This window comes from Chanodichthys erythropterus, chromosome 15 (genome assembly GCF_024489055.1).
Source record: "Chanodichthys erythropterus isolate Z2021 chromosome 15, ASM2448905v1, whole genome shotgun sequence".
NCBI lineage: Eukaryota > Metazoa > Chordata > Actinopteri > Cypriniformes > Xenocyprididae > Chanodichthys > Chanodichthys erythropterus.
In genome coordinates this window covers 753,320-779,582 of record NC_090235.1, presented here as the reverse complement: position 1 = coordinate 779,582, position 26,263 = coordinate 753,320, and the positions used below count along the sequence as shown (strand labels likewise).

Sequence of the window (26,263 nt, the reverse complement as noted above, 5' to 3'; positions counted from 1 at the left end):
CATGGAGCACATTGTCCATCTAGAAATCCTACTCTTACTAAGTGTACTTTTAATAACTCTACCAAATAATTGTAATACTCTGGTGGGTGGTGTCCGACCGATTGTGGTGGGCCGGTCTGAGCAAAAATGCCAGGGCCATTTTTTTGTCCCAGTCCAGCCCTGCTACTGACCTTTAGTCCACAGTCACTTTCAACTTAAATCACCTTACATACATACAGGTATGGAAAAAATTAAGAGACCACTCCAAGTTCAGAAATCAATGTTAAGTGGTCTCTTAATTTTTTCCATAGCTGTATATATGAGCCAAAACATGCTTAAGAGGTAATAATGGTCTTTTTATTTAAAAAAAAAAAATCACTATTATTTACAACAGGATCTGCATTTTCATGGGTTTAATAAAAGATTTTTGTTATAAGAGACAATTAAAACAACTTTGTGTTTCAAAACCACTCCTTTCCTGGTAAAAAATGAACTTGATTTTCAAAAGTTAACGGATTTGCGACAGTTGACAAGCCAAACATGAAATTTTGAAGCCATGAAACCTTTTGAACGTCTCCAGCATGTTTTGTAATTACCCAAAAATCAAACATAGTTCACCCCTTACGTATGTTATCACGTCTGTCAAAAATTTGCACCGGTTGGAATATTACAACTAAAAACATCAACAGAACACTCATTGGCATCAATTTTCATTGAATACTTGCCGACTAAGAAATAAATAATTATTACCTTAACGATCCATCTGTTTTCAAATCCACATAATTTGAATATCACAACATTGATGTCTGTCAAAAAATAACAGGCACAATGGTAGTAGGCTATTTACGAGAAGCAGTGCAGTGAGTACACGCAGGGCCGCATTAAGACTACAAGGGGCCCCTGGGCTTTACCTCTTGAGGGGGCCCTTCATCCACCAGAACTATTATCTACATTCACTCAATCTTCTTAATCACAAAGTGAAAGTTATAAGCCTTTTATTTTGCATGAATAAATGCCATTACCAAAACATCCGAACCTATAGGTCTGTTATAAAATATACATATCACTGCCTGAACTACACATTGGCACATAGTCTGAACTATTTGTACAGGCTACTCATTTCGAAGGCTACATCCTCCGGAGGTCTCATTTGAAGGCTGTATACATCATTGAGGCCGGCTCATTTAAGAAAAACAACCATTGGATTGCAAAGTAAGAAAGAAAATACAGCATTTTGCACCTCATGAGGAATAACCATCAATTTTATTATGGTTACTTTTCTTAAATAAGACATCCTTAATGATGTATGCAGCCTTCAAATGCGAGCTCCGGAGGACTCAGCCTCTGAAATGAGATGCAGATTTGAACAGTAACAAAGGTGTCAGTTTTACCTTATCAATTCCAGCACGAGTGCTTGTCTTTTGGAAGTGCATGCAAAATGTTTAATGTCATGATTGTTACCATTAGTATCTATTCGCATTAGTTTATATCCAGCTGGTCGCTTTTATCGATTCGTTATGCAGCAAAGTTGCATAATTAAAACTAGTGTCGTGAGAAAGCAAACTGTATCGTCATGCAGCAGACAAATAGAAACAAATCAGAAATTCACTTGATTTCAGTTGTCTTTTATCATCACTGTAATACAATACAAATCTTATTTAAATAATAATCAGTGTTCTAAAATGGAAGCAAATAGAGTGTTAAATGGAAGCAAATAATGTATACATACAATATGTGTCTAATGTCAATGCTTTGGCCTTTGTGTAGATATTTAAAGTTGGTCATCTTTAAGTGACTGTTTGGATTTACACTGTGTGCAGAATTATTAGGCAAGTTGATTTTCTGATCATATTTTTTTTCCAAGCACATTTTACCAATTCCAATCCACATCAATCTTAATAACTACTATTAATATTGTTTTTAATCATTTATAAGTGATATATAATTGTTCATGAAGGCTGGAAATGAAAAAAGCCTTATATTCAGGTGAAATGAGCCAAAAAAGAGATTTAACTCAGACTGAAAAGTCAAAAATTATTAAATACGCAATACTAATGCAATACTAGAAATTGGAAAGTTAAAGCATGACCAAAGGACAGCAAAATGCTCATTGGGTCAGCGGGGTCATACAAAAACAGGTGGAAAAGAAAAGACACATGTTAACTGCAAAAGAATTAAGAATTAAGGTGAAGAATTAAGTGCGAAACCATCAGGAACCCTTTAGTCTCCAGCGCCACCATTTTCCAGAACTGCAACCTACCTGGAGTCTCCAGAAGTGCAAGGTGTCAGGATCTCAGAGACTTACGTTAGCTAAAGAATCCTAAAAAATGACCCGCTCTTAATAAGAATCACAAGCTGAAGTGTTATACAATACATGAAGACTGGGTTTTTATAGGCCTTATAGACAGCTTGACAGTGACTCCTGAAGAACCAGCACCACATCCTCTTGTACCACTGTTTGAAGAATTTATCTTCCAAAATCTAGCAGTAAGGTGTGGGAGTTCACTTTTAGTCCATCTCTTATCCTGAAATGTCCGTCTTGCAGAGATGGACTATAAATGATCTTCCAAAACTTACTGACAGATTCAATGTGCTTGGAAAAAAAATATGATCAGAAAATCAACTTGCCTACTAATAATGATGTGGCGTTCTAAAGCCATGAATCAGTTCAGCTAAGTTAAAATCATTTTAAAAACCTTGGGGTTTCCCCCATTCCACTGCACGTGTCTCACGTTTTTCAAAGCAAAAACGCATTCTGTGTGAAGGAGCCCTATGAGTGCACGCACACAGGCAGCGCCACTCGGTCTGTCTGCGTTGTCCAGATACGGATACTGTGAGTTGCTTGCTGCTAGACGCGGCGCATCTTGATGCATTGCACGCGCAGGACCGCACATGTATTCAAAGCAAAGCGATGTTAAAGGGACAGTCATCACATTATAAAATGTGGTTATATTTTTTCCGGCATCACCAGGGCCCTCCCTCAGCCCGGGGCCCTGGGCTTAAGCCCAGGTAAGCCCGTGCATTAATGCGGCCCAGAGTACACACATTTCCTGGAAGACCCACACTACTGGATGTTTTGAATGCGTCATCGCTTTCTGTGAAAAGGGATAAAATGCGGCATGAGCGGCTTTGACATGTAGTCTGTCAGAGACGATAACGTGCATTATACATAATGCACTCAATTATAAAATCTTCTGTTCTTCACTCGTGATTAGGGAACTGAGTGAAATACTGTATATTAAAGAGAATAAACACAAATCAGCTGAAAGCTTAGCCGGGTTAGTGAACATCATTCATCGTGTTGGTTTTGATGGACATTTTTATTCACAAACTACGCATTCTGACTATGACATTCCTGATTTGAATATTTTCAATAATATTCTATTTTTGACTGATTTTTTCTTAATTTTGGCAATTTGGCTGATGTTATATATATTATAAACTTGACAGGTGATTTTCTAAAGAAGTGAAAGTGACGTGTGACCAAGTATGGTGTCCCATACTTTTTGCTCTGCATTATTTTGCTCTGCATTTCACACACATTTTTAAATCACTTTACTAGTATGGTACAAAATTGTGTTAAAACACAATTAAGCTTTTTGAAACTCTATAACAACACTTAATTAGCTTTAGTTTTGACACATGGATACATTTAGCCCATGCATGCTGACATTGAGTAGCACCTTGAGTAGGTGAGTTAGTCTTGTATGGGGTACTTTGCTGCAGCAGGAAAATTTGGACCATGTGACCGGCTGTCATGAACTCCCATCACCAGCCCAGTCACCGTAGCCAACTATTTCCCAGCATCCCTCTTGTTCCTCACCTGTGCCTGCACCTCATCAGTGCACTCATCACCTCTGGCATATAAGCACACACTTCGAATACACTCATTGTCTGGTCTATGACTTGGGCTGTGGATTACTTAACTGTATTTCTTACCTGCAAATATTACCTCCTGAGATTTACCCAGTTTCTGTTTCTTTGCTCCTGCATCTGTTCCTCTTCTCCAGTATTTCCTCAAGACCTACAAGACAAAGACTTTGATTACTTTTCAGCCTGCTAAACGGTAACTAAAATTTCTGTATGTGGATTTAATCACCTGTTGAAGATCACAATCTTCACTTGCCAAACCTATGAACTGAAGTTTAATACCTGCCTTGATCATCGCTGTATTGTCATTACTTCACCTTTGTTCGGAATTTGCTCAGATAAAGCACTGTATTATCACTTATCCACCTCTCGAGTCTGCTACATCCTGCCTCAGGCACCATGGATTATTTGAAGTATCAGACCATTTTTGGCAAAGATTGTGATGCCTTCAAAAACTGAATCATTAGACATTTCAGCAGAACAATGATCCCTACATCCAAATCTATGAAAGCTTGGTTTAGAGATTGGTCATGGAATGTTATAGAGTGCTCAGTCTCCAGATTTAAATTTCCTCAGAAATATTTGGTGAGATTTGAAGAAAGCAATGGCAGCATGGAAACCAAGAAATATCAGTGAGCTGGAAGCTTTTGCACACAAGGAATGCCTAAGATTCCAGTAGAGAGTGTCGTAAGCTTGCAAGCATTTACAGGAAATGTTTATTTGAGGTTATAAACAGTAAAGGATTCTCTACAAAACTTGAATTTTGGGGGCTAAATAATTTTGTATATGGATGTTTAGAGCCAATTTGATCATTTGAACAGTAACTTAACTTTAGGTTCTCAGAATTAATCAAATTTGGATGAATAAACTGGATTAATAAAGTGTTTTTGTTCACAAAATCAGAATGTCTTGTGGTTCAATAATTTTGAATTGCAAGTATACCATTCAAAATTTGGGCTAAGAATTTTTTTTCTGATCAAAACTCTGAAAACTAATCAAAATGACAGAAATGTATAATCTAACAAATATTGAAATAAAAATTATTTCAAATCATAACAATATAATACAATATACTGTGTAATAATATTGAACAAATGAATAAATGTCCTAAAAATAATAATATATAATAAAATAATAATCTTGCCAAAAAGTTTTGCCATGAGTCATGTCAAACCATCTGATGTGCATAACATTCAATCTAACTTCAAACGGTCTTGGTTGAAAAAATTACCCACATTCCTGTCACATTAACTGATGCTTATCATGTTTTATTCTGATCGGTGTCTGTCATGACAGGGTCAACTCTAAATGGAGGGCTAGGAGGTTAAATGGCAAATCTAATTGTGCTCACCTCACAGTCTTCTGGAAAGAAATGAAACCAGCGCCATTACCAAAGATCATTCCAAAGTAATTGAGGATGACCTATGTAAATCTATGCTTCTTACAAGACAGCTAAACTTTTCACTGCACACATAAATGAGTAATTTAAAGCTGTTTCTCTTTTTGCTGCTGCCCCTCTCACTGTCTGTAATTACATGCTGGGGGGATGTCAATTAATGACACTTAATAACCACATTTCAGACCAGAAAAGACCAAGTAAAATGTCCATGTTACTTACAGATGTTAGCTGGAAAGGAAGGAGACCAAGCAAAAGTCTTATCTCTTGTGCAAGACTTTATGAAATAATAATAATAAAAAAAAATTGTAGCTCATATCCGTTCGATTTGAGAACATGTATAGTGTAGTATACTCCTAAAACTTAAATGAACTTTTAGCTGATCAGATTTAACATGCACAGTCTTTGCTTTTTAGCATAAATTGACCAAAATATTGGTGACTACTGCACTCTCAATAAATATGTCCAATCAAATGCTCTGTAGGGAAAGCCCTTCTCTCAGTACCATCTACTTCTGACTAGCATCAGCAATTAACGAATAATGTCAATTAACAAATAATGTCAATGGCTGTTAAATAAAAAAAGCTTTGTTTATGACAGTGATATTGAGGATATTGATATTCCAGGAAAGAAAACTATGCTCCTCAAGCCATTTGATGCTTTTAAGTGAATGAAAAGGACTGTGGAGATGTCAGTAAACAAAAAGAAAGTTATTCACTTAGCAGATGCTTTTATCCAAAACTGTACATTGCATATAGGTTAGTTTGTGTGATCACTGAAAATTGATCACTTAATCACTAATTTTATCTACAGCAACTCTCAAGTAGCTGAAGAATCAAGGTAAAAAGAGAACAATGTTACAATAAAACTCACACACTGCCAGATGTCACAGTGATAAACCATATACAATGTCCTTTGGTAAACACTAAATAATTCACAACTAAACAAATGCATGTTTTTATGTGCATCCCTGTCACCTTTACAATTCAACTGTGATTTGAATGAGAGAAAATCACATCACATTTTTGTTAAGGCACCCTGCAGATTCCATGATTCTCCATCCCAGCTAACAGGGAACGTTCCCATAACTTTAATGTTCTTTAAAAGTTATGTAAATGTTAGGATAGAATGTTCTTAAAATAATATTTATGGAACGTTCTTATAATGTTGTTAATAGTTAATATACATTCTCATAATGTTTGGAGAAAATGCACATAGAACAAGGTTCTTGGAACGTCCTTATGATGTTATTTGTACTTGATCAATATTCTCATAATGTTGAGAGAAAACATTCTTAGAATTACATTTTTGGAATGATCTTATTATGTTATTAATATTTGCTGAATGTTTTCATTATGTTATCATAAAATGTTCTAACAATGTTCATGGAACGTACTTAAAATGTAATTTGTAATAGATGAATGTTCTCATAACATTGAGAGAAAACATTCTTAGGTTACACTTTTTTTAAGGTGACAAAGTTACATTGTACTTATTCATATATTTACTGAGTAATATTAATTAACTACATGTACTTATAGAGTTAGGGTTTGGTTTAGGGTTAGTTACCTGTAATTATGCATAATAAACTGTTATTACTAGTACGTACATATAAATAAAATGTTACCCATTCTTAATACAACATTCTCTGAACATCTTTATGATGTTGTTAATAGTTGCTGAATGTTTTCTGAATGTTTACATAAAATGTGAGTACAATTTTAATTAAATTCCTTAGAGTGTTATTTGTCGAAGTCAATTTTCTTTGTATATATGCCTTATAGTCGCATTTAGCAGATTCCTGGCTAACAGGGAGCATTCTTTGATTACCATTCTGGATTCTCTTTTAAGTTATTATGAACAAACTTTCTTCCATTAACGTTAATAGAATGTCCGTTCAAAGTTATTACTTTAAAAACGTTCTCAAAACATTAGCACAAAAACATCTCGGTTAAGTATGTAACCCTCGTTCCCTGAAGGAGGGAATGGAGACATACAGCAGAAGTGAACCAATGAGCTAGGATATCGCAAGAGAGCCCTATCACCTTTGAGTGTAAACTAAATGAGCCAATGGACATTGGTGTGCAAGCTTTGCGTCACGTGCCTTCACTCAGTGGAGGCACAAGAGCTATGGTGACGGGACGTACGTCTCCATTCCCTCTTTCGGGGTAATGAGGGTTACATACGTAACAGAGATGTTCCCTTTTCGACGTACGTCACTGAGAGAGTCTACTGCTGTACCGCATGACCTGTTCAGTAAGACTTGGATAACACTGGGAAAACATGCCCAGGAGGAATGCTGCGGAGACCACAACCCACCGGAAGGGGGGAATTATGTGGGAAAACACATATGGACTGGCCGTGGGCAGTGCGCATATGGAAGTCCCTGAGATGGCTCCAGCTGAACTGGGGGAGGCACAACTGGCAGGAATGGCAGAGTAGACTCTGCCAAGGGAAAGACACGGGCTCACCGTAGGGAGGTTACCATGAAGAAATACACATATGGGACCACCGTAGGGGTCACAACATATGGCACCCAGTCAAGCACAGGCAAGTTGACGAGTGCTTGGCCCAGCATCAGACACTCCACAATGTCCGAGCTGCAGGGAGTGGCGGAAGAACTCAACAGTGTTCGCCATACGGGGAACTCGCTGGAGCAATGGACGCATGTACCCGGCCCAGGGGGCCGGAATGGCGTTGCAAGCCGACACTTAGAACGGTCCTTCGTGTTACTGGCCACTAGGGCGAGTACACAGGAAGATACCGGTTCTACATGAAGGCTATATAATCTAGCAATATGTGTTGGGTGTCGCCCAGCCCACAGCTCTACATATATCTGTCAGCGAGGCGCCATGCAGGGAGCGCCCACGAAGAAGCAACTCCTCTAGTAGAGTGAGCTCTCAACCTGAGCAGGCAAGGCATGCCTTGGGACTGATAAGCCAAGGTGGGCACTATCCAGTGGGCCATCATCAGCTTGGAGACAGCCTTTCCCTTCTGTTGGCCTCCGCAACAGACGAAGAGCTGGTCTAAAGTCCTAAAGCTTCGCATTCTGTCCATGTACAGGCGCAAATCGTGGACAGGACAGGGCTGGATCTGCATCCTTCAAGGGCAGCACTTGCAGGTTCACTACCTGGTCTCTAAAGGGAGTGGTAGGAATCTTGGGCACATATCCGGGCTCCAGGCATGATTCGTCGACCAAAAATGCGTGCAGGTACCCTACCCTCTTGATGGAGGCCAATGCAACCGGAAGTACTGTCTTAAGGGACAGAGCTTTTAACTCAACTGACTGCAAAGGCTTGAGGGGAGGTCCCCGGAGAGCAGTAAGCACCAGGGATAAGTGCCAAGAGGGTATAGAGGGCAGGCAGGGCGGACTCAGTCCCCCTCAGGAACCTGACGATCAAGTCATGCTTCCCTAGGGACTTACCATCAACTGTGTCGTGATGTGCAGCAATGGCGGCAACATACTGAACACCTTAAGGGTGGAGGGAGACAGCCTTCGTTCCAACCCTTCTTGCAGGAAGGACCTGGTCGAGCAAGCCCGGGGGTTCTCCTGGTGAACAGGTTCCACTTCAGAGCATAGAGGTCCTTGTAGAGGGGAGCTCTTGCAGAAGTGATGGCGTCTACAACCAGCTGGGGTAGATCACCTAGAACCTCCACTTCCCGTCCAGGGACCAGACATGAAGTTTCCAAAGGTACCATAAGGTAGGGTGTCATAAGGAGTCTGAAGGTCCTTTTTTTAAGCAATTCTTTTATTCACATATAAACATTGATTAGCGCACACAAACAGGAGCTCAGTCATACTTGTTCAAAGCACGAGAACAAACCTTATGGTTCTTGTGGAAGCTCAAACATGCTGCATAACACACGAGAATGAACATTATTTGTTCTCACATGTCAAGTGAACATGCTTGAGCTTCCGTTTACCACAACTGTTGTGTGAGTTGATGAGTGTTTATTAGGGATATCTAGGGTGGTATCTAACGATCTAACTAACCCTTTAATACATAAAAAAACTGGAACTGGTTTTTAACTTTTAAAAAACATCCAGAAATAACATGTTCATAACTTAATGGGAATGTTCATTTTTGTTAGCTGGGATAGCAGCTGTGCTTATGATAACGAAATCTGCATTGTTAAGGGGAACAAACTAATTTAGTTCACTTTTGTCTCCAATCACCTGTTTGTGTCACGATCACCGTCTGCTCCTGTCAGTTCCCGGACTACACTTCCCACAATCCTCCCTGTCAGTCACATGTTCACATCACACCAATCACCTGTTGCCACATCCACCCTAGCACACCACACTGATCACCACACCCAGCTGCTGCTCATTATCAGGACTATAAAGGACTTCCACTCACACCACCTCACCGCAAAGTATTGTTTAACATTCATGTTGCAATTTCTGAGCGTTTTTCCCTGTTTGCCTTTCTGTTTCCGACCTTGTCTGTTTCCCGTGTTGATTCTCTGCTGCTTGCCTTTGGACCCCTTGATTGTTTACATTTACATTTTACATTTATGCATTTGGCAGACGCTTTTATCCAAAGCGACTTACATTGCATTATACTATACATTTGTATCTGAGTATGTGCAATCCCTGGGATCGAACCCATGACCTTGGCATTGCTAGTGCCATGCTCTAACCACTGAGTTACAGGAAAGCTGTTTATTGTTTCCTGTTCTATGATCAATATCTGCCTGCCTTTTGACCTACCGCCTGTACCCTGACGTCGTCCCTGCCTGTCCTTTGCTGTTCCTGTTTGCCCCTGATTAACTCTGCCTTTACGACCATCCTCACTGTAAATAAACGCTGCACTTGGATCTCCTGCCTGAGCCTCCCATTCATGACAGAATACTTCGCCGCCACAGATCCAGCAGCTTCCGTGAGTGTTTCTATCACCGTCAAGATGAATCCATCTGCCCAGTTAATGGGTCTCCGTCAGGGAGACAGACCCATTGAGGATTATGTCATGGATTTTATCGAATTGGCACCATCAACTTGTTTCAGTGAGGACTGTTTAATGATATTTTTTCGCAGTGGATTATCGGACCCGCTCAGCTCCGTCATGCCACTACATGAGATTAACGGGACTTTAGAACAATATATCGAGCTGGCTTTGCAACTGAGCGGGTCTCCCTTTACTGTGGGTGTTGCTGAGGATTTCGACACCTCGCTGTGTCATGTAATGGCCGCTGCGCCTATAGACACTCACAAAATGGCGGTTACTACCACAACAACATCAAGTCAAGTCTCCGCTGATCACCCAGAGTCACGTCACCTCTCTAGATCAGTCAGGGAGCGGAGAGGACTGCGTTGCAGTGTGGCAGATCCGCCGATGACTTCAGCTCGAGCGGATGGCATCCCTAAGCATCCACCAGCCGCTTCATTCTCAAGCCCGGTGGCCGCTTCGCTCTCAAGCCCGGTGGCCGCTTCGCTCTCAAGCCCGGTGGCCACTACGCTCTCAAGCCCGGTGGCCACTACGCTCTCAAGCCAGCCGGCCGCTTCGCTCTCTAGCCAGCCGGCCGCTTCGCTCTCAAGCCCGGTGGCCGCTTCGCACTCAAGTCAGCTGGCCGCTTCGTTCCAAGCCCGGTGGTCGCTTCGCACTCAAGTCAGCCGGCCGCTTTGTTCTCAAGCCCGACGGTCGCTTCTCACTTAAGCCCGGCGGCCGCTACGCTCTCAAGTTCGCCTGTTTCAACGCTCTCAAATTCGCCTATTTCAACGCACTCAAGTTCGCCGGTTGCTATGGACTCAAGCGCCCTGGACGCGCTGGACAAGATGGCTGCTTTGCCAGTGCCCACGGGCAAGATGGCCGCCCCTGCAGTGCTCAAGGATATGAGGGGCGTTCCAGCCATTGAGTCCGCTGCAGAACCCGCTTCAGCCAGTAAGTCTGCTCCTGAACACGTTCCAACCGGTGAACCATCGCCTCATCCTCGGAGGAGGAGGAGGAGGAGGAAGAGGAAGGCTCATTCTATTCTTCCCCTTCTTACACCCAAACTCCTCGCTCTGCCGGCGCCACCTGTGCTTCTTGCCCTGCCGGCGCCACCTGTGCTTCTTGCCCTGCCGGCGCCACCTGTGCTTCTTGCCCTGCCGGCGCCACCTGTGCTTCTTGCCCTGCCGGCGCCACCAGTGCTTCTTGCCCTGCCGGCGCCATCCACGCTTCCAACCCTGCCAGCGCCGCTCAAACTCCTTGCGCTGCCGGCGCCACCTGTGCTTCTTGCCCTGCCGGCGCCACCGGTGCTTCTTGCCCTGCCGGCGCCATCCATGCTTCCAACCCTGCCAGCGCCGCTCAAACTCCTTGCGCTGCCAGCGCCACTCAGGAGTCTTGCCCTGACGGCTTCACCCACACGCCTGGCCCTGCCGGCACCACCCGAACTCCTTGCCCACGAACCTGCGAAGGGCCTCGCTGAAATCCCCAAGAACTTTTTTTGGGGGGGCAGTGTACCTGAGGGTGGGGAGCTTGTGGGTGGGGATCCTGCTCAACCATGGCCGTTAAGGGCCCCTGACCTACTATGGCCATCTATGGACTCTGAACCGCTGGGGTCAACTTTGGACTCTGACCCGCTGGGGTCACCTATGGACTCTGTCCTGCCGTGGCCGCCTGAGCCACCTGACCTGCCGTGGCTGCCTGAGCCACCTGACCTGCCATGGCTGCCCAAGGCCCCGGACCCGCCGTGGCTTCCTGACACCCCTGACCTGCCGTGGCTGCCTGAGCCATATGACCTGTCGTGGCAGCCCAAGCCACCGGATCCGCCGTGGCTGCCCGAGGCTCCTGACCCGCCGTGGCTGCCAGAGGCTCCGGACCCGCCGTGGCTACCCGAGGCTCCTGACCCTCCGTGGTTGCCCAAGTTCCTAGAACCTGCATTGGAGATCCGTTCCCGGCTACCAGTAGATCTCCAATGCACCCCCCCCCCCTTTATGTCACGATCACCGTCTGCTCCTGTCAGTTCCCGGACTACACTTCCCACAATCCTCCCTGTCAGTCACATGTTCACATCACACCAATCACCTGTTGCCACATCCACCCTAGCACACCACACTGATCACCACACCCAGCTGCTGCTCATTATCAGGACTATAAAGGACTTCCACTCACACCACCTCACCGCGAAGTATTGTTTAACATTCATGTTGCAATTTCTGAGCGTTTTTCCCTGTTTGCCTTTCTGTTCCCGACCTTGTCTGTTTCCCGTGTTGATTCTCTGCTGCTTGCCTTTGGACCCCTGGATTGTTTATTGTTTCCTGTTCTATGATCGATATCTGCCTGCCTTTTGACCTACCGCCTGTACCCTGACGTCGTCCCTGCCTGTCCTTTGCTGTTCCTGTTTGCCCCTGATTAACTCTGCCTTTACGACCATCCTCACTGTAAATAAATGCTGCACTTGGATCTCCTGCCTGAGCCTCCCATTCATGACAGTTTGATCCAATGGGAACACCACAGTATTACAAAGAGGTTACTGTAATTATCTTTGTGTAGGGTGCTGTATAAGAAATGGCATCCTATTTTGCAGTGTTTGATTGTATGATTTACCTCTAGCTTGGCCAGTAACACTTGAAGCAGGATGAATTAAGACTGAAGTGCCAGCTGGGTTATGCTGAAAGAGGCACCTGTCCTCATCCTCATCGGCATTGCAAAGAGCAAGGTAAAGAGTGGATAGATTGACAATTATCAAATCAGGTCCCTGCGAGGCTGCTTGAACATCTGCTGTATTTTTTGTAAGCAGAGTATTGACTCTGCATATTTTGCATATTGACTCAAGATATATTTTTAGTTGAACTTAATATCTTTTTTAGTTATTTCAGTTAAAATATATTGAGTAGATTACAATACATTCAAGTCTGTGATTTTGAGTAAATGTATAAGACCTGTTTATATTTGACATGCAGTTATGTTGTACAATCTGAAGCTGTCTGAAGCTAGTGCAGCAGAAGTAGAATGATACTTGTGCCTGCAGTTTTTGCTTTAGCAAAACTATTGAACGCAGCATCATGCCGTAGTACGGAGCCCCGCACGTCACCTATAGGAGAAAAAAAAATAAAAATCCGTCCCCTCAGTTTATAAACTGTACCCACGAATTCTTAAACTGTTCCCTCGGTTTAACAAATAGTGCCCATGGATTAATAAACTGTACCCACGAATTTTCAATCCGTGCGCTCAGTTTTCGCAAACCGTACCCTCGGTTTTTCATAATTCATAATCCGTGCGCTCAGTTTTCGCAAACCGTACCCTCGGTTTTTCATAATTCATAATCTGTGCGCACGCTTTCACAATCCGTTCCCACTGTTTTGTAAAAACTGCCGGATTTGTGGCCCCGCCTTCAATCTTTGCTGGCAGATTCAACCAGGCCACCTATTTAGGTGCGGGATGCATGCTATCCTAAATAAGCAAACTTTATTTTACAAAATGGAGAATTTCCTGAACTTCCATTCGGAATTCATTTGAGAATTTCCATTATTTTTATCTTTTAAAGTCTATTTTGGGTAAAAAGCTTAGTATAATAAAATCACCTAAACAGGTCTTCATGTTAAGACTGAATAGCCTAGTAGCTACAAACATTTCTAAAACTGCAAAAAGTTTTTTTTTTTTAAAATAAAGCATTCATTAATTATTTTATGATAAACATTCTGTCTTACGTGCACTCATTTATAGTCATAAATAAAAAAAATAATAATGAATGAATAAAAATAATTGATAAAAAATACATTTAAATAATAAATACAATAAATAATAATAATAGTTGTTGTTGTTATTATTATTAGCCTATTGATACATTTAGGCTACATGCATTTAAAAGAAAAGAGGAGCAAAGAAATTAAAAGTCAGTCACAATGCCAGGTTTATTGGGCAATAATAATAAAGTGCTAAGATTATAACAAATAAACACATGATTTTGACGCACATTCTTATTATTCCGCTACCCGTTGACAGAGAATCACTGCAGTTAATATAATTTGATGAAAAATACACAATAAAACAATAAGATTCATTAACACGTACCTGGCCAATGTGAAAAAAATACTATAGTAATTTATAGTAAATATTATAGTGTTTTTGAACCATATATAGTTGAATTAATTTATTGTGGTAATTCTATAGTTGTTGTGATAATATAACAACTAGTAATATAAACAAATTACTTTACCCAATATTGCACTAAGTTTTCTACAATATGCACTACAGTTAACTGTAGTAAAGTATATGTTCTTCTAAAATGAATCCGTGAGTACAGTTTTTGCAAAACCGTGGGAACGGATTGCGAAAGCGTTCGCACGGATTATGAATTTGCGGGAACAGATTTAAAAACCGAGGGTACGGTTTGCGAAATCTGAGCGCACGGATTGAATTTTTTATTTTTTTTTACGTTTATTAATCCGTGGGCACAATTTGTTAAACCGAGGGAACAGTTTAAGAATCCGTGAGCACGGTTTATAAACTGAGGGGACGGATTGTAAAACCGTCGGCACAGATTGTTTTTTTTCTCCTATAGGTGACGTGCGGGGCTCCGTAGTACGTCTTTGTATTTTCACTGAAAGGTTCTTTAGGGAGCTAAAAAAGGTTCTTCTATACAGCATCACTTAACAGAACCTTTATTTCTTTGAGTTGAGCTAGTGAAATGACAAAATTTCTGCAATGAAAATACCTCTTTTTTTCCCTGCAGCTGAGAGTATACATGAGTTTGCCTTAGGGGATTCATAAAGTATCCCTATCTATCAATGTATGAATAATTAATAATGCTGAGCTCCACCACCCAAACAAAACACATTACAGGTTTTCCTCTTTCTGCAGTGTCTGAATGTATACATTTTTTTCATTTTCCCTATTTGTATTTTATATATTGTTAGGATGTTGTCTGAAAGTAGCACTAATTAAAACCATTATACTACGATGTGTTAAGAGAGTTAAGTCGTCTTTAAAGGTGCAGGAAGTCAATGATATTGACTGAAGCCTCTGGCTAATGAAAGATATTGCACTACTTACTTGGTGTGAGGCCAGCTTAAGCATAACAAATGTTTCATAAGCGAAACAGAAGATTCCGTCTTTGTACTTTTAATAACTGCACATAAAGAACAGCAACAATTTTATAGAAATGCTTCTCTGAAGTCAATCATTCATGTGTGTCTAATCCTGCCATCGATATAACAACATTAAAAGTCTATAGAGGTTTCAGAAAGGGGTTGCATGTAATAGTAAAGTTTCAGAATACTACATTGCCTTTAATGCCTCAGCTGTACTTCAGCTTTCCATTACCACCAGTGAATAGGTTGAATCCCAAATCACAATCACGGTGTCATTATGATGAATTACCCCCCAACTTGAATAAGTTTGACCTGACAGGCAGCTAAAGGGCTTGCGTAGGATTTGGGCAACAATCAGAGGCTGATGCTTGTTTTTAATAAAATAAATGACAGTCAATTGTGTTTGAGTTTCCAAAGGGCCTTCAATTAATCAGGCTTTTGATATAATAATAAAGGGATGCGGCTACATACACAAAGGGAATGCTTGAGTGAAAACTCCAGAGGAGGATGGGAAGCAGATCAAATCATGACTCATTTTCATGCCAATATCTGTCCACAAGTAGCTAACAGAGATCTCAAGAATGAAACACAAGGTTTGCAAACTCATTTACCTCAGCTGTCTATAAACAGTTGGTTCAGAAAGAAGTACAGGTGTAAGGCATTACATTGTTTTTACTAACAATTTGTGTATTCTGCTTTATTCAAGCTCTTCAGCTTAATTAGGTTTGTGGTTTCATGTGCAACGTTGGAAAACTTTGTTTTCGTTTTGTTTATTATCATCCATATTTTAATTTTAATTTTTTATTTTTATTTTTTATGCTGTAGTAATTTTGTGTCTGTGGTTCAAAGCAGGTAATTCCATATGGAGTCAGGTCATGTGAGGCAGTGTTAATTTCGTTAACAAAAACTATGATAAAAATGTTCGTTGACAAACTTTTTTCCATGATAGAAAAGGTATAACTGCAGTCTAAGTGGAAAAGAGGTGGTATGCTGAAGGATGTTAAATCCCTCATGGAGTATGACACTCTAAAACGTTTGAGCGGGTGTTCTTCTGGCTGCTAGCCCGCATGAGCAGGAGATGGCAGTGGAGAAAGAAGGAGTCGCGGCAGGTTAGACAAATGGTTTCTTTCTGACCACAACCCTGTAACTCCAGTGAGCCTTCCATTCCTTCCAGATCTACATGTAAAGATCAAGAAGGCATGGAAAAACCCATACTCTGCCAGAATTTATCCACATCAGCAGGGGAATTTCGCTGATGTGGAGGGATTGGGCCAGCATGGGTATGTGTCGCTGCCACCCATTGATGAGACGTTTGCCAACTATCTCGTCACGGGGAGTGCACCGACACTGAAAGCTCCGGTTCTGCCGTCCAGACTCCTTAAAGTGACATCTCTTCTGAACGGCAGAGCATATGCAGGTCAGGCTGGCGCAGCTTTACACACTATGGCGGTGTTGCAAGCCTACCAGGCTGATCTGCTGAAGGACCTGGATCAGGGGCTGAGTTGCGCACTCTTTTTATACATTCATTTTTATCCACTGTATAGAAAATTGACATAAGCATATGAGAATCCAATATTTCTCCAAATGTGCATGCTTTTAAACTAAAAGCCTATATTCAGACTCTTTGCATCACAGAAATACATTCTATTTTAAAGTATAATATAAAACCATTACTTTATATTGTAATAATATTTTTCTGTATGTTTCGTATAGCATGATGAGCTTGAGACATCACAGAAGGTTTTTTTCACAGCCTACCTGTCTGAACACTGGTGTCAAAAGTATTCACATTCAATACTCAAGTAGAAGTATAGATACTAGGGTTTAAAAATACTTCTGTAGAAGTCGAAGTATCAACTCAAGCTTTTTACTCAAGTAAAAGTGTAAAAGTACTGGTTTCAAAACTACTTAAAGTATAAAAGTAAAAGTAATGTAAGGAAAAAAAATGCTATTAAGGACAAAAGCTTAGGCCATGTCACAGGGGTCTATCATGCACTCCACCTCCTCAAAATGTCATCAGTAACCTTTATTGGGATGTAAATGTACATCCAAGCTTAACTACAGGAATCTGTGAAGGCAGCGGACAAGAAAAATGTGGGTAGTTTTGGTGTACCCAGGGCAGGCTTGGTAACAATCAGGGCTTGACATTAACACCCGCCAACCCGCCAAAGTTTTCAGCTCTTTCAGTTCACACCGCACCGACAAACGCCAACAAACTCGTCTGTTGGAGTTTGTCTGATAGGTGTTGGCGTTGGCTGGAGTCTGTTTTTACCAGACTGAACATGTTTAATCGGCGTTTGTTTGGTCGTCTGAGCATCCAACAAATGGCAACAAACTCTCGGTGCGTTCCAAATGGGATATATCGCCCTCCGAAGGGCACTTCGGAGTGAAAACAATCATGGCCGCCATATTGAAGGGTCGTTCCAAACCGAAGTGTTCAAAACTGGCCACTTTAAAGGGCCCTTCGGAATGAAGGATTTCGAAGGGTACAACTGATGGACACTTCGGACCCCCATGATCCATTGCACAGGGAAGTTGTTTGTCATCACAGAATGGGTACAGGAGGCTTGGAGTTCGATTTTACCTATAAATGTATGTATAGTATTTTATACTACTGTAATATTTATACGAGTTAAATTTAGTACATTATTATGGTCAAAACGACATTGTACTTAAACAAAAATACTTTACAGCTCCCTTTTATCAGTCCATTCAAATGTTTCAAATACATAGACTAGACACATTATACATTATGGTATTATTTGGTATTATAAACCAAAAATAAATAAATAAACTAACGTTAAACAAAGGGCGCAGCTTGCGCAATCTATCCTCCTTGATTGTCTCGTTAAGATGACGCAGAAGTGCGTTCCAAAAAAGGAGTATTTTTGACCAACACCCTTCATCCCTTCGAAGCTCTCACTCTGGAGGGTAAACACTTTGAAGGGATTAGGGCATAGGGATGAGCCCCTCCGAATGGAACGCAGGGCCTGACGTAATCTGACCTGGCCACGAACCGTTGCCATGACGATGAGGCAAGTCCCCTGCAAAGACAGCTGTTTGATCGCGCCCGCGCCTCACGCACACACAACAAAGCACTGGAAACATGACATCGCAGCTTGTTCGTTATAAAAAATAAAATACAGTTTAAAAAAAAAAAAAACATATAAAAGGAACAATAGTCCGTAGTGCAATCTGTGCCATTCAGCAAGAGCACTGCTCCACTTCACTGAAAGAGAGATGTATAACACCATGAGAGCAACGCAGGTTTACCTTCAATTTCATTTTAAATTAACCCTCTACCGCACACATTATGATAAATCTATAAAAAAAAATATTTGACTCTTTTTCTTTTCTTAGAATGGCTTAACTTAAAGTGCTGTAAAAAAATTTTTGGAAAAAAAATATTATTTTAAGGTACTTTATGATATGTTGCCATATGGCAACAACGTACAATAGTGGAAAAACTTAAAATAAGTTTAAGTGTATATAGTTCATATTTTTCCTCAGAAATGTTGTTTGTATTGAATCAATTAGTGCTATTATAAGTTTTAGCAGTAATTATAAACAATACCTTATACTTATTTTCCAATATCTTGTGTTTTTCCATTCTCTTTTGCTGAATAATGCTTTATATTCTTTAAATTTCACCTTTTTTCTGTATGAAACTTCAAAAAGCATTTTTTTTTTCAAAGGTGAGACACATGTAGACATCACATTTGGTGCTCTTCACACTTATAATACACATACAGCCACTTGCACCTGCCTTTTTGAGACACAATGGTAGGACAGTGGTTGGTCTGGGCCAGTATACATGGCTGTGATGGCAGATCTCTGATGTTGATTTAATCCATAATACAAATGCCACGGCAGTCCTTAACATACGACTAATCAACATTATATCACTAGCATTAATGTTTTTATTGTTATAGCTTAACAGACTGCAGCTAACTTTTGCTGGCTATCTAAACTATTATAATAATGTCATTCCATTATTGCGCAGTGTTGCCATATGGCAACACAGACATTTTCTCGATTTACCAAAAACTAATTTCATAAAAACATTTTTGAGTGGTGAATATGTCATCATACCTTACCTGAGATGATGTTAACATTTTTTTTGTGAATGTGACATGGGCAGGTCCTTGTTTGTTACTGACGTTTTAGTTTGCTTTCAGCAACTACCGACAAGAGATGGCAGTCTGTCAGATATCGCGTCACAGAAAAAAAATGCATGTCATGTGACTTAACCAAAGCACATCATTGGCTAAATTAAGGTCTTCTCTTACCAATAAAAAAAAACTAGAATGTTCTCTTAAAGAGACGGTGGCAAGGAAATGAACATAAAGAGTATGTTGCCATATGGCAACACTATGCGGTAGAGGGTTAATTCGTTTTGGCTTGTTTAGCTACATGGTTGTATATGACTATGGGTCACATAAATAAAAAGGATAGCGCTAAAAATGTTTAAAAACCGGTGTATAGCATACACTAATTTATTCAAACGTCTCACTATCGAACTACCTAGCTTAATTTGCAGAGGACGAAGAGAAAGCACCCGTTTGATAGCCTAAATGAGCCAATAGTAGAGAAATAATAACTTTTAAGAAATAATCTTTTTCGAGTAACGACCCCCAGCACTGTCGTCCTTGCTGGAGTGTGATGTGATTTGTGATTTGACGTTATTTGTGACGTGCAGGTGCGCTGGATCGCTTACAACCCAATAGGGTGTCAGAATTGTATATGTTTATTCTCATCCCATAGACATATGTCTCATCCAACCACAATCAAATTAACTCTATCCAGATGGCGCGATTTATTTATTTTTTTTATTTTTTTTCAAGCCGGAATGAAAAGAAGCCGAAATGAAATAGGAGTAACGAGGCTATTTTTAAAATGTAAGGAGTAGAAAGTACAGATAATTGTGTGAAAATGTAAGGAGTAGAAGTAAAAAGTCGTCTGAAAAATAATTACTCCAGTAAAGTATAGATACCCGAAATTTCTACTTAAGTAAGGTAACGAAGTATTTGTACTTCGTTACTTGACACCTCTGTGTCTGAAATGCCTCATTAATATGCAAGTCATTTCAGCTCATTACTATGCAATTCTTTTGTCTTCTCAGGTGAGAATGGCCCATTATTCAGTGGTGATTCACGCCTCCACGCAAACTGTGTTTCTTGGCAAAAAGTGTCTTACAAAAACTAAATCAATATATTGTTTTATATGAAGGAGTAGGCAGCATAATTTTTACATAATTCTGAAGCAAAAACTCTAGTCTACAACCTCCAATACCCTAAAGTATTGTAAACACAGATTTACTATACTTTTTTTGGCCTTATTTCAGTGACTTAAGTTTTTTGTTTTTTCAATAAACACGCATAAATGTTATTCCTTCAAAAACACAAACATGTACATAAATGTTCCTCACATATTATTGTAGCCTAGTTTGTGCTGAATACAGTGTTAAGACACATTTTCCATTAATATGTTTATGAACAACTGAAAAAAGCACAGATGTCAGGGCATGTCAAAACTTCTCCAGGCCCCAAATCAGCTTCAGACTCCAGAGGGTTAATCACAATGTTAATACATGTTTTCATGTATTAACCGTCTTGGAACCTTCTAATACATGGCCTTTGGGTGGTATGGTTATGGTAGCCACTTGCTGATGCCACGTGTTTACTAAGGCAGGCCTACTTCGGCCTCCGGTGTAATATGTGGAGTTCAGTCATGTACTCCTCTCGCTATGAGAGTAACAAGGTGCTTTTTTACTGAGTATTCCGAGTGGCTAGCCCCTCGGGTTGATTATGGTAGTTTGGTTTAACTTACATCTGCCTCCCTAAGTCTGACTCTACTCTAGTTGAACTAAGAGCCACCTAGCGCCTAAGGTGGATCTTTTGTGCTCCTAGTAACAGCCACAAGACTTACGCCGTGTGTCTTAGAGGTTGCTAGGCCCTACGGGCCACCTTTTTGAACACACTGGAGTATGTTTGGGTGTATTTCTCTTTGAGAATTATCTGTATACACTTTCATTGGCCAGAGGCCCAAGTGATAAATCCAACCTCCTTTTTGTCTGGTTGTTTATTGTCCTTGGGGCCTAAACACTGCCACGAGCTGATGCCATGTGTCTGTTGAGGTTACAAGCCCCTCCAGGCCTTCCTCAATACATGTTAGCGTACGCTGTACTCCTCTTGATTTAAAGAGTAAAAGGTGCTTTTACTGAGAACACTGCTCATTGGATTGTGTTAGGTGGATTGTCATGCGGGTACTTTGCAGCCTCTTATGCTGCCATTGAAGTTGTCTGTCTGCCCCAGCAAGACAGGTGTTTAGGGAGGCCCCTCCAGGCCACTTTCTGAATATAGTTCTGTTTCACATAAATCTACTGTCATGCTGTAGGCCCCTCTTTGGCCTTCATGAGTATGTGCCCATTGCATGGTCTACCTGTTAGGTGAGCTTTGTACTCCCCTTGTTTGGGTTATGTATGTAATAGTGCTTAGACCTCCTCCTAAGATTCAGCCCTAGGCTGGTTTGTGCTCTCCTGTAGGAACAGGTGTTTAGCGCACAGCCTTCTCAGTGCATTAAGTGCTGAGTAGATCCTAGGATGAGCGGATTATACTCCCCTCTGAAAGATTATGTGTATTTTCATTATCTTTAGTTAGATGCATTTACATTGTGACTGTGCCTCAGGTGCAATCAACTCTGTGTTTGTAAAGGTGTGAACCAAATGGCCCATACAGACGTATGGCCCACAGAAACTGATGGGTGTGAATGGCAAAGAAACAGCATTGCTCAGAGCAGATCACAGGGTAGATCGATCTCCTGTGGTAGGTCCTAACAGTGTTCTATTGTTTGTAACCCTTTTGTCTTCATGTATAAAGCTCTGTCCCACAGACAGAACTTTGGGTTAAGATGTTTTGAAGGCTGACACGCTAACATCGCTGCTGAAGAACTGTGCTACACTACTACCTTCAATAAATTCTTCTCCTCACAAGAACTCTGGTCAAGCTTACTTATTTTATGTATTAGAGAAATCTAATACATTGGCAAGCCACCCAAACGACTGCACGGCCAAATATAGCAAAATCTAACAATTTGGCGAGCCAGCCAGGAGAGACTGACAAGAAGAGAACTCACCAACTGCAACAAGAAGTGAACACAAAAGTCTTGGAGATTCTACAGTTTTTATGTTGAAGATCAACAGACTGCATCTGTGGATACAATTTATTTGAATCAACTGGATTCTGTCTCAAATATCCTAATTTGGTGAGTGAAACTTATCAGCTCTCTTAAAAGAACTTAAAGAAAATAAAAGAAAAAAGGAATAATAAGTAGACCAGTAAAATTTGTAGTGTAGTCACATACAGTGTAGCACTGTTGAGAATTTTAGGCTTGGGCCTTTCTTGTGAGTCTGTAGGAACCTTTTAAATGTTTAGTTCATTCTTCTGAGACTGTAGGAGCTATAGAAATAAGGTTTATAGCTTGGCCCTGTTCTCTTAAGTCTGTAAGAATCATTTAAGAAAAAGGTTTAGTCCATTCTCATGAGACTGTAGGGGCCGTAGATATGTACTACAAGGCTTGGGCCTTTCTTATGAGTCTGTAGGAACCTTTTAAATGATTTAGTCCATTCTCCTGAGACTGTAGAAGCTATTTATATAAGGTTTATAGCTTGGCCCTGTTCTCTTGAGTCTGTAGGAATCATTTAAGGAAGAGGTTTAGTCCATTCTCATGAGACTGTAGGAGCCACAGATATATAGTACACGGTTTGGTCCTTTCTCTGGAGTGTGTAGGAATTGTTTAAGAAACAATTTGGTCCGTTCATTAAGAGATTGTAGAAGCAAAGGCTTGGTCCTTTCTCTTTGTGTCTGTAGAAATTGTTAAAGAAACAGTTTAGTCCATTCATCCAGAGACTGCAGAAACCATAGAATGTCTTGGGACTGATGTTGCTGCAAGAATTATAATTTCTTGACTGGGTGCTAATTCAGTAGCCATTATTTTAGTTTTGAAATAAATGTTCTAACTGGGTTAGAAGTTGATGGCATAAAGCCATGGAACTATAAGTTGGTTACCCTTCCGATGAAAGATACGGAAAGATCTAAAGTAAATTGTCTAAGAGACAAACTCAGCCTTGTGAGCTAGGACTCAAAAAGAATAGAACAAGTCTTTTCAGTCAGAAGTTTTCAGAAATGAAACAAGGAAATTAGCCTGAAAATGAATGTTTTGTCTTAACAGTAATATTGAAAACTTGTTAGGAGTACAAGTAGAGTCCATAATGCACAATGTTGTATTTTGGAAACATGTTTGATTTGTCTATGTATCTGAAATGGTCAGTCTAAAAGATTTCTGAGAATTTAAATCTGAATAAGCACATTGACGGCTCTAACACCTTTTGTTCTGTTTCACACCTCTGAGGGTACATCTCCTGTACTTGCCATGGCTGAGTCTGCACGAAACAATGGTAACGGCCCTGCATTGAGGCCAACAACAGAAAGACATGGAACAGAACCTCCAAATGTTACTATTGATCAAATGATGGAAAATCTGAATGAATATTTGGACAAAAGGCTGGGACTAAGGAAGTGCCAGGGTGACATCTGCCAGAAGTACAACATTAGGCACTCAGAGAATGGACAATGGGCCTTGCCGGACATTAAAAGGCCTTATGGAAAGATGCAGCGCTCAAGAGCAAACACAAACAGAGATGGCTTGTCTGTAATTTTGGTTAAACAAATTCAACAGCATCTACAGAAGTGTGAGACTGACAAATTACTACATGAGAACAAAGCAGAGAAAGCAAAGGTTCGAGCATTGGCTGAACAATTGCAGAATGAAAAGAAAGACAAAGAAAGACTACTAAATGAGAAGACCAAGTTGTTAAATTTGCTTTCCAAACAATTGGAATCAAAAGACTGTTCTGGAAAAAAGAGTCATTCCATAAGATCTAGCAGCAAAGCAGAACAAGAGTTTCTCTATCCATACAGTGATCTCCAGAAGAATGAGGATCAACAAGACCTTTATCTGCTTGGAGAAAGTGACCGCAGTTCCACAGTGAACTCTGACAGCGATGTCAACACACATGATGATATCATAAAGGACAACTTGAAGGTTAGGCTTGCTCCTGTAATTGTCAAAAACAGAAGGACTGAAGTTGAAATTGACAATGAGGAGGAGTATGAGGAAAATGGTGAACGACGAACTCGAACTGTCACAAAAGTGGTAAAGAAATATGTTCCACACAGAACATACCAGCCAGCTACTCCAGAGCAAGTTGACAAATGGTCAAAAGATTTGCCAGATGTGTAGAAACAACCACGGAAAGCTTGGCAATTTCTTCAGCGTTTGCAGAAAATCTACAATTTGCACCCACTAGACGGAGTGATGATTGTTAATGTGAACTTAAGGGACAATGACCAAAAGAGATTAACAGAAAGTGTTGAAAGAAGGACTGGTGAGTCTCAAGCGAACATTGAGGCTGGATGGGAGGCTGTACAAACATTCTTGTTTGAACTGAAACCTGCAGAGGTTAATTGGGCTAAAATTACCTCATGCATGCAGAAGACAAGAGAAAGTGTTGCTGAGTATGAAGAACGCTTCATACAAATTTGGTTGGAATATGCTGGTGTGAACAACAATGATGATCTCAGTAAAGATACTGGCATGCCTCTTAAAACCGCATTTGTAAATGGACTGAAACCTAAGATTTCTAAAGCCCTTAAAATCAGTTATGATGACTGGGACAGCATTGGAACAGCATTCATGCAGATTGTTGAATGGTCAGCAAAGACTGAAAGAACACAGGAAGTCAATCTCAGAGCTTTGCAAACCAAAACCTTGTCATTCAACAACAGGACAACGGGGTATGAAGAACATGAATATGTGAGATACCCAAAAGCAAAAAGTCAAGGAAGATGCAGGTGCTGCAACGAAGAAGGACACTCGGTTTGTGATTGCAAGTTGATTTTAACACATCAAAGTGATGATGAGGACAACTTGTTGAAGAGGTTTCAGCAGCTGACAGACAAGCAAAAGCAGACTCTGCTGAAAGCTTTTGAGCCGCAGGAAAACTGAAGAACCTCTCTCTGCAGCACCAACTAGTGACATCTCATCCAACAACTGATGTACTCCATGTGTATGCAAATAAGGTGAAAGCATACACAGAAGTTTCAACAACTGAAGCCAAAGATGATGTCCTAGTAGACGGTGCTGCTAAACAAGCCGTAAAGGAGAGAGGTGCACATACAGCGGCATTAAGACAACTTGAGCAAGACAGACAACCAGACAGTAAACAGATGCAGAATGAAGTGCACAAAGAAGAAAAAAAAACATCATTGATGGAAAGTGGAGTTGAACTGCATGAAGACAACCAATGCAGTCAGGATGAGCAGAGGAAAACAGGAATAAGCTTCTTTGAACATGTCACAGGCCGGCCCATGCCCAATGAAAATCTAACATGTGACAGCCTTGTCCAACCTGATGAAAGACTCAGCCTGGCAGTACACAATGCCAAGGATAAAGTTTTGACACCTCCAAAGGGGGGCCATTGTAGATTAACAATTCAAAAAACTCCAGGTGGAAAAGCCCACATCAGGATCTCTTGGTAGCTGATGGAGCAGTTAAGGTGCAAAGAAAAGAAAAGTGGATCGACGTGAGCCAGTGGGATTTGAAACATCTACCTAGAGATGAGGGATAGATGGCAGTAGTGTTTATCAGAGTCCAGAAATGGCGGGACTAGGGTTTTTAGGCTCTAGCTTGTCGCCTGAGGACGAAGACATAAACATACATCCACTGATAAACACAGTAGTGTCCTGCCAATATTAAATAGGGACAGTTTTAGGAGCAGTTAAGTGTTATTTGATTAAAATATTTTCCTTGGCAAGATACGTTTCCCTTTTCTCTTTTGTGTGATTGCAGGTGTTTCAGCACTCCAGATGATGACCAAAGACGTCCAACGCCTAGACCGCACTGCACTGGCTACCTATCTGAACGTGCCTGAACGTCCACAGAAA

At 40.8% G+C, this 26,263-nt stretch overlaps 1 pseudogene; it reads left to right on the top strand.

Annotated features, from left to right (window-relative positions):
* The first annotated feature begins 23,690 nt into the window (after positions 1-23,690).
* On the top strand, positions 23,691-25,540 carry LOC137037267 (uncharacterized; annotated as a pseudogene).
* The last annotated feature ends 723 nt before the right edge of the window (positions 25,541-26,263 follow it).